The sequence below is a fragment of the Perognathus longimembris genome, chromosome 22 (assembly GCF_023159225.1).
Source record: "Perognathus longimembris pacificus isolate PPM17 chromosome 22, ASM2315922v1, whole genome shotgun sequence".
NCBI lineage: Eukaryota > Metazoa > Chordata > Mammalia > Rodentia > Heteromyidae > Perognathus > Perognathus longimembris.
In genome coordinates this window covers 30,782,339-30,788,847 of record NC_063182.1, presented here as the reverse complement: position 1 = coordinate 30,788,847, position 6,509 = coordinate 30,782,339, and positions in this window count along the sequence as shown.

The window sequence follows — 6,509 nt, the reverse complement described above, 5'->3', positions numbered from 1 at the left end:
TTTCCATGTGGCTCAGTGTTATTTAATATTGTGTCTATCTACCACTAATATCATCTCAAGTACTCTGGGAAGCCAAGTAGCACACTGAGAAGCACTGTTTTAAATTGTCTTGAAGTTCCTAAATCCAAACTCCATTACTTCTAATTGATGCAGAGAGTCCAGTGTCACTGTGGTTATCTGCAATCTTATCTAACTCTCCAACAATCACCCCTCCCTCTGTTTTACCTCTGTTAGGATTACACAAAGTGTTTTTAACCTGTTTGTCTGAAAACTTTGATTTCCAAATCTACCTTATACTACCAACCTTTACTTCCGGCTTAATTGCTATCATTAAATAACAATACTAATAATGGTAACAATAACAATAGGAGGCTGACATTCATGGAGCTCTAATTTTTTTAACTTAGTATTCCACTCAGTTTTAATCACTCTAAAAGAGAATATTTCCCTTCTCAGTCCATTTTCTTATCCATGCCACTTGGAAACAAGACTCTTGTTTTCTGTTGTGGAATAACCAAATTACTAATTCTAGCCTCTACAAATTCTTACTTAGGATATGATTTTTGTAACGCACAATGATAACTGAACTATATTTAAACATCCCACATGGAACATTTTCTTCTACAGAATCGTCAGGCAATGCCAACACAATTCATACTTCTTTAGAGCTGCAGGAAGGACAGTGTGATCTTGTAAAGAAGTGATAACAGTCAAATTTAGATGTTTTTCACTACCTTGGTTGTTTTCCTCATCTCAATTACCCTTAGTCTATATTTAAAAAACCATCAAATGCAGTATTGTTGACAACTAGAAAACCAAAGTGTCAACATAAAAATCAGTGTTCAGAGATCGTTGCACTAGATGTGCTAGTTCTTTTCACAAAACCAGAATTTGACCAGGGTTGTTTTCTAAGTAATACATGGAACCGTGGGCAGGGGATATAACATAGTGAGGAAGCACTTACCTAGCCTGCATAAAGCCCTACATTCCCATCCTAGCATTGCAAAAAACAAAGACAAAACTGTAACCAAGTAGCAAGTAGCTCATTCGTCATTTATGTGTGCTTTAAAAACCTTAACATGATTATTCTTACAGCTCTTCACTTCTCATTACTGCTCTGGTAACTCACCAAATCACCCCAAACATGAAATAAATGACACGTTCTGATAAGCTGCTGGCTGACAGATCCTTGATGACCAAGACTTTAGTGACCTAAAAGCCCTCAGCGAGTGTACAAAAAAAGATCTAATGCCACAGTAACACTAGCCATTCTACGCAGACACTAGACACAGAACTCAGTCATACGACAAAGCAAGCTCTTTTCAAAGTATTTAACTAAATCTTTTGAAATTAGTAAATGTTGCCTAAGTTTGATAAAGATAATGGTTTGAACTGAAGATAAGAATATGTATTGATTTGAAATGAATCAAATTACAATTCATTAAAATGATATCAAAGGAAGACTTTTACAAAAATAAAAAGTTGCAAGAAGCAGCAGTTAGATTATAAATAAGGCGTTCTTGTGGTTCCTACAGAGGCTCATCATATCTACCCACGTATTTCTTTAAGGTCTTATTTGTGAAAGGTTGTGATAACACCGAAAAGAACTTTAAATTCGTTTGGCTTTTGAGACTATCACTCTATTTAACCTTGAAAGCTTTCTGCATTTTCCATGCCTTTGTTTGCTTTCAGGAATTTATCTTCACTTTAACCTTAATCCATTTTATATCTCTTCGTTCATCTTTGATCTACAAGGCTCAACCTCATTTTTTTTTAATCCACAGTGTCTATAGTGTAGTAGGGTAGAGGTAGAGGTGTCTATTGCACATACAAAGGTGTATTTTACTACGATCAGCTTGTAAAGCTGCACATCCACGCATGTGTGTCCACATGTGATGAACTAAGGATCATTTTAGCTTTTTGCTTGAAAGTCTGGTATTCAAGAAATACTTGTTTTGCATTCAGTAGTGATTTCAACTGAAATTTTAACACTGATTCTGTCAACTACAGTGTCCTCAGGGTGACCACATTTTTGTTTCAACTGCCTCAACTGTCTGAATATAACTTCTACAAAAGCAGAAACACTTATCAACTTTGACAAATGAACCATGAAACTAGCACGCAGTGGCTGCCTTACACTTTTGGGTGCAGTAGTAATGTTGAGGTCAGTTCTACACACTCAAGGGCAGTTTTTACATCAGGTATTGCAAACAGATTCTAGAATTGATGAGCTTTCCAACAGCTTGACAATAACTATATGTTATTGACTTCAAAAACAAATAAGAAATATTCAATGTTAACTGTGATTCAACTTACACATAAATAGGATATAATTTAAATATCAAAAGCAAAACAAAATTAGGCTATTGCAATAAAATTTCTTAACATTTTGTTGCAAAATAAATATAATATGATAAATCAAATAGTTGCATTAGAATTACAATTTGTTTGACATAATAAGAAGGGACTAACAAAGTATATCCAGGACATATATTGTGTCTACTAGAGATTTCTATACACATGACAGCAAAACAGTAATTACAAACTGTCAAAATTTTGTGAAGCAACAAAAACAGCTTTATGAGGACTAGCTGTAGGCTAGAAATTACTTTCTCACAAACACTAAATCAGATAAATTAGGATTTTCTAGAAATCTTGCCCAAAGAACAGAAAATGCCAAGGGAATTGAGTTTTATTACATTAGTCTTGTTTCTGACTCATTTTAGAAAACAGTATGGCAGAACAAGTATAATGCAAAGTAATTAAAGATGGTTTATACCATCCTAGCCTTGCCATGTGTATCATTGTATTTTGGGTTTTTTGTTTGTTTGTTTGTTTTGCCTATTTGAAGTTGTAAAGCTAAACCGTGACACAGACATTCAGGAAATGTGCCCATACCATTTGTAATTTCTTCATATTGCTCTAGCAAGCCAGAATGTATAAAAATGACTCTCACATATATTTTTAATCTGAGAAAAATAAAAGCAGAGAGTTCTCAGCAGAAAGTCGTGGGCATTTAAGGGTCGGATTTCTAAACTACCTTAAAACAAACCACCATATCCTATTACAGTTCCACACTTTGATGCAGACCTAATCTAAACTAGGACTTGGAATCAAGCACCTCAGGGTTACAAGCTAGCCTGATTTTTCACAGTAGCAATTCCATGGAGAGAAGCTGCTCTCACTTCCCAACAGGTTTGAGAGACTGAAATGTAACTGCTTCTCTTCAGTAATTTTCCATCAAATGTGTAAGATATATCTTGACAGTGGAACATCGTTTCTCATTTACCCCTTCAACAAGACTGAAATATTCCTCCTCTATGACAAGATATTTTACTTAAATACAACCAAAGTTACTCTCTGTGACTTCATTTCCTTTTCCAAATACTTCCTCACTGAAAACCAAAATAACCCTTCAATAACAACGAAAGACAGTGACTTTTTTTCACCTCATGGGATCTAATGAGGAATGACGTTTCTTTTCAATCGGCTACCTGAATCAGAAGCAATCTGCTGCGCAAGGTGTACTGAGTGAGCCACACAGTGGCTTTCCTGGTGGCCACACATTTAGACACTAGCTTCAAAATGGAGAATCATTTCAAGCCATTCACTGAGTATATGGATTATTGAACCCATCAATGCGTGTGAGGCCTGAAGGACAGACAGGTTTTGGTTCCCCAGAGTACAAATGGAAATAATTTTGGAAAGTTGAAATCACAGTGAGGAACTATAGCAAGAAGTTTATAAAGTTCCTATATCTCTTACCTAATACAAACCGGAAGAGTCATTCACTTGTGATGTGAATATGAAGTTCAACCTGCTGAATCAATCAGAAATGACATTAGGGATAAAGTTCATCCAGAACAGGAATTTGTCTTTGTCAAATAACCATTGATGCCATTTACCCCTCCTGCTACTTACCTTACTTTAGTAATATAGTAGGTTAGATAATAAATAATAATAAAGATATTTAAACATTAAGACTTCTGCATAATAATCTGTGGTTAACTACACATAATCAAAGTGTGGCCTTAAATCTTGCAAAATACCCAAGAAAATTATTTTTTAAAAATACTAAATATCAAAGTTTACATACATAAAAGAAGAATTGAAGTTCATTTGAGTTTCAGGTAAATTTTATTACTCAGGATTAAGATGTTGCCTCAACTGAAAGAATAAAAGATCATATTCATGATTTTTCAGTTTTATTTATAAAGTATATCAATACTTCCAAACAGCAAAAGCAAGAAGAATAAGGACAGAAGCAGCAGAGCCCTCTTCCCCTATTCTTGCCGAATTTAAATTTTCTGCACCTCAAGTGAGATGGGGGGATTTAGGGAAATTTCTATTTAAAACCATTTCCTCTAATATTGTGGGTTTGTTTAAACTTTAACTATAGCCTTTCATTAACTTTACATATCACTAACTTTTCATATAATTTTAGATACATATTCCAAAACATTCATAGCAACTATTTTGGAATTCTCCTTCATCATATAATAAAAATCTGCTTTGATTCTGGGGGAGGTGCCAGTTTTTCTGTGTGGTAGACATTTCCAGAGCTCCAGATTTGCACATTGGCTAATAGGCTAAATAATTGTATTTACTTGTCTATGTAATATCCGATACTCAGAGTCTCAGGACTCCATCTAACAAGATGTGCTCAGATTCTTCATAGGATAGGACATTTCTGTTCCTCGCCTTAATTTCATGTAGAGCAAAGGAAGAGTTGCCTGTATAACTAGGATTCTTAATTTTCAGAACAACTCCTAGCAGAATAGTATGAACTTGTCAATGGACTTTATTCTTTCCTAGGGGTGTGAAATAGATTTCAGGTCTGAAAGATTTCCTATGCCATGTGAACCGAATATTTTCAACCCAGCAAATAGAACAATCTGAAAACAATATTATTTATTTCAAGTTGTACCTTTGAGACACTAGTTTTGTTTTTAGAGAGATAGTGTAGGTTCTCAACAGCAGGAACTGTTGTATGATTCCTGGACCTTCATTCAAGTCAAAACGGGTTCGCATGAACTTCTCCACAGTTAACAATGGGATATGACTTCTGGAATCTTGCCTCTCTGGCCACCTAGTGATTTCACTGTGGTTTGTTTCTCTCTGCTTGACATATTCAAACACTTGTCACAATATGTTTGGTCCTTTTTTTCAAACCTTCTTTAATTATCATGAATTCTAAGAAAAAAAACATACCACACTTATTACTTATCTAATAAACTGCAACATTTACCAATGATCTTGTTTTTTCTGAGTTACTCGTCTTCTGGAGTTCTTTTTTCTCTGTAGCCAGGCTACCACCTGCAACCACTTCTGGAAGCAAAAAGAAACCTGGAATGACATACATCTCTCGTATCAAGAATTAGCCCTCAATTTTTACCAATTTTTAATCAATGCATATTTCTAGTTTATTTTCCCCACTTCCTTGCTTATACTTGCCTTTCATTTGTGAGTCTGTGCTTTCCTTGGTTGCAATATTGCTTTTTTATTTGTAATATATCTGGGTTGTTTCATACAGGAGACAAGCTACTACTTCATAACATTTTAAAGAGAGAGAAAAGAGAGAGTTTTTACCTTCTCAGTAGAATTCAGAAGATTACTATAAATCACACCATGGAATCTGGGGTATCATATGCTGAGTCTTATTTTGTATCCTTCTATAGCATCATTGCAGTAACTGATAATTCTCGTTTAATCTGACTGTTTTTACATCCTGTTTTTAATCTCACCTCTCACATTGCAAGCTTTTTCAGGACAAGGAACGTATTTTATTCAGCTTGTACCTAACACAGTGCTTCCTAGATATTATCTTAAGAGTTTGCCAATTAACTGTATTTTAGACAAATGAAGTTTTACAATGTTAAAGTCAAATTTTAATTTCTGACTAATGTGCTTTCCTATATGTCTCTAAAGTACTACTACCTTATAAATCTGTTTTGTTTCTGATGATTTTGCAGTCTACTTAATAATGTCAGTCTAGTTAGGAAAAAAATCAAACTTGAACACAAATATACGCAGAGAAGAATAGAAAACCATAATATGAAATGCAAACCAAACTTGATAATGTATGTTAGAAATACCTAGGCAGAATGAGAAGGGAAAAAAATGTAATGTGTATTTCTTTTTTTTTTTTTTTTTTTTTTTTTGGCCAGTCCTGGGCCTTGGACTCAGGGCCTGAGCACTGTCCCTGGCTTCTTCCCACTCAAGGCTAGCACTCTGCCACTTGAGCCACAGCGCCGCTTCTGGCCGTTTTCTGTATATGTGGTGCTGGGGAATCGAACCTAGGGCCTCGGGTATACCGAGGCAGGCACTCTTGCCACTAGGCTATATCCCCAGCCCCTGTATTACTTGAAATGAAATCCCACCTGACAGAATAGAACTCTGATAAAGTACTCTACATAGAAGTATACTATTAGAAATATGAGTTCAGAAAATCAAGATACCTTATAGACGTACCATGAAAATCAAAGATGCTTTATTAGAAGAAAGTGCAA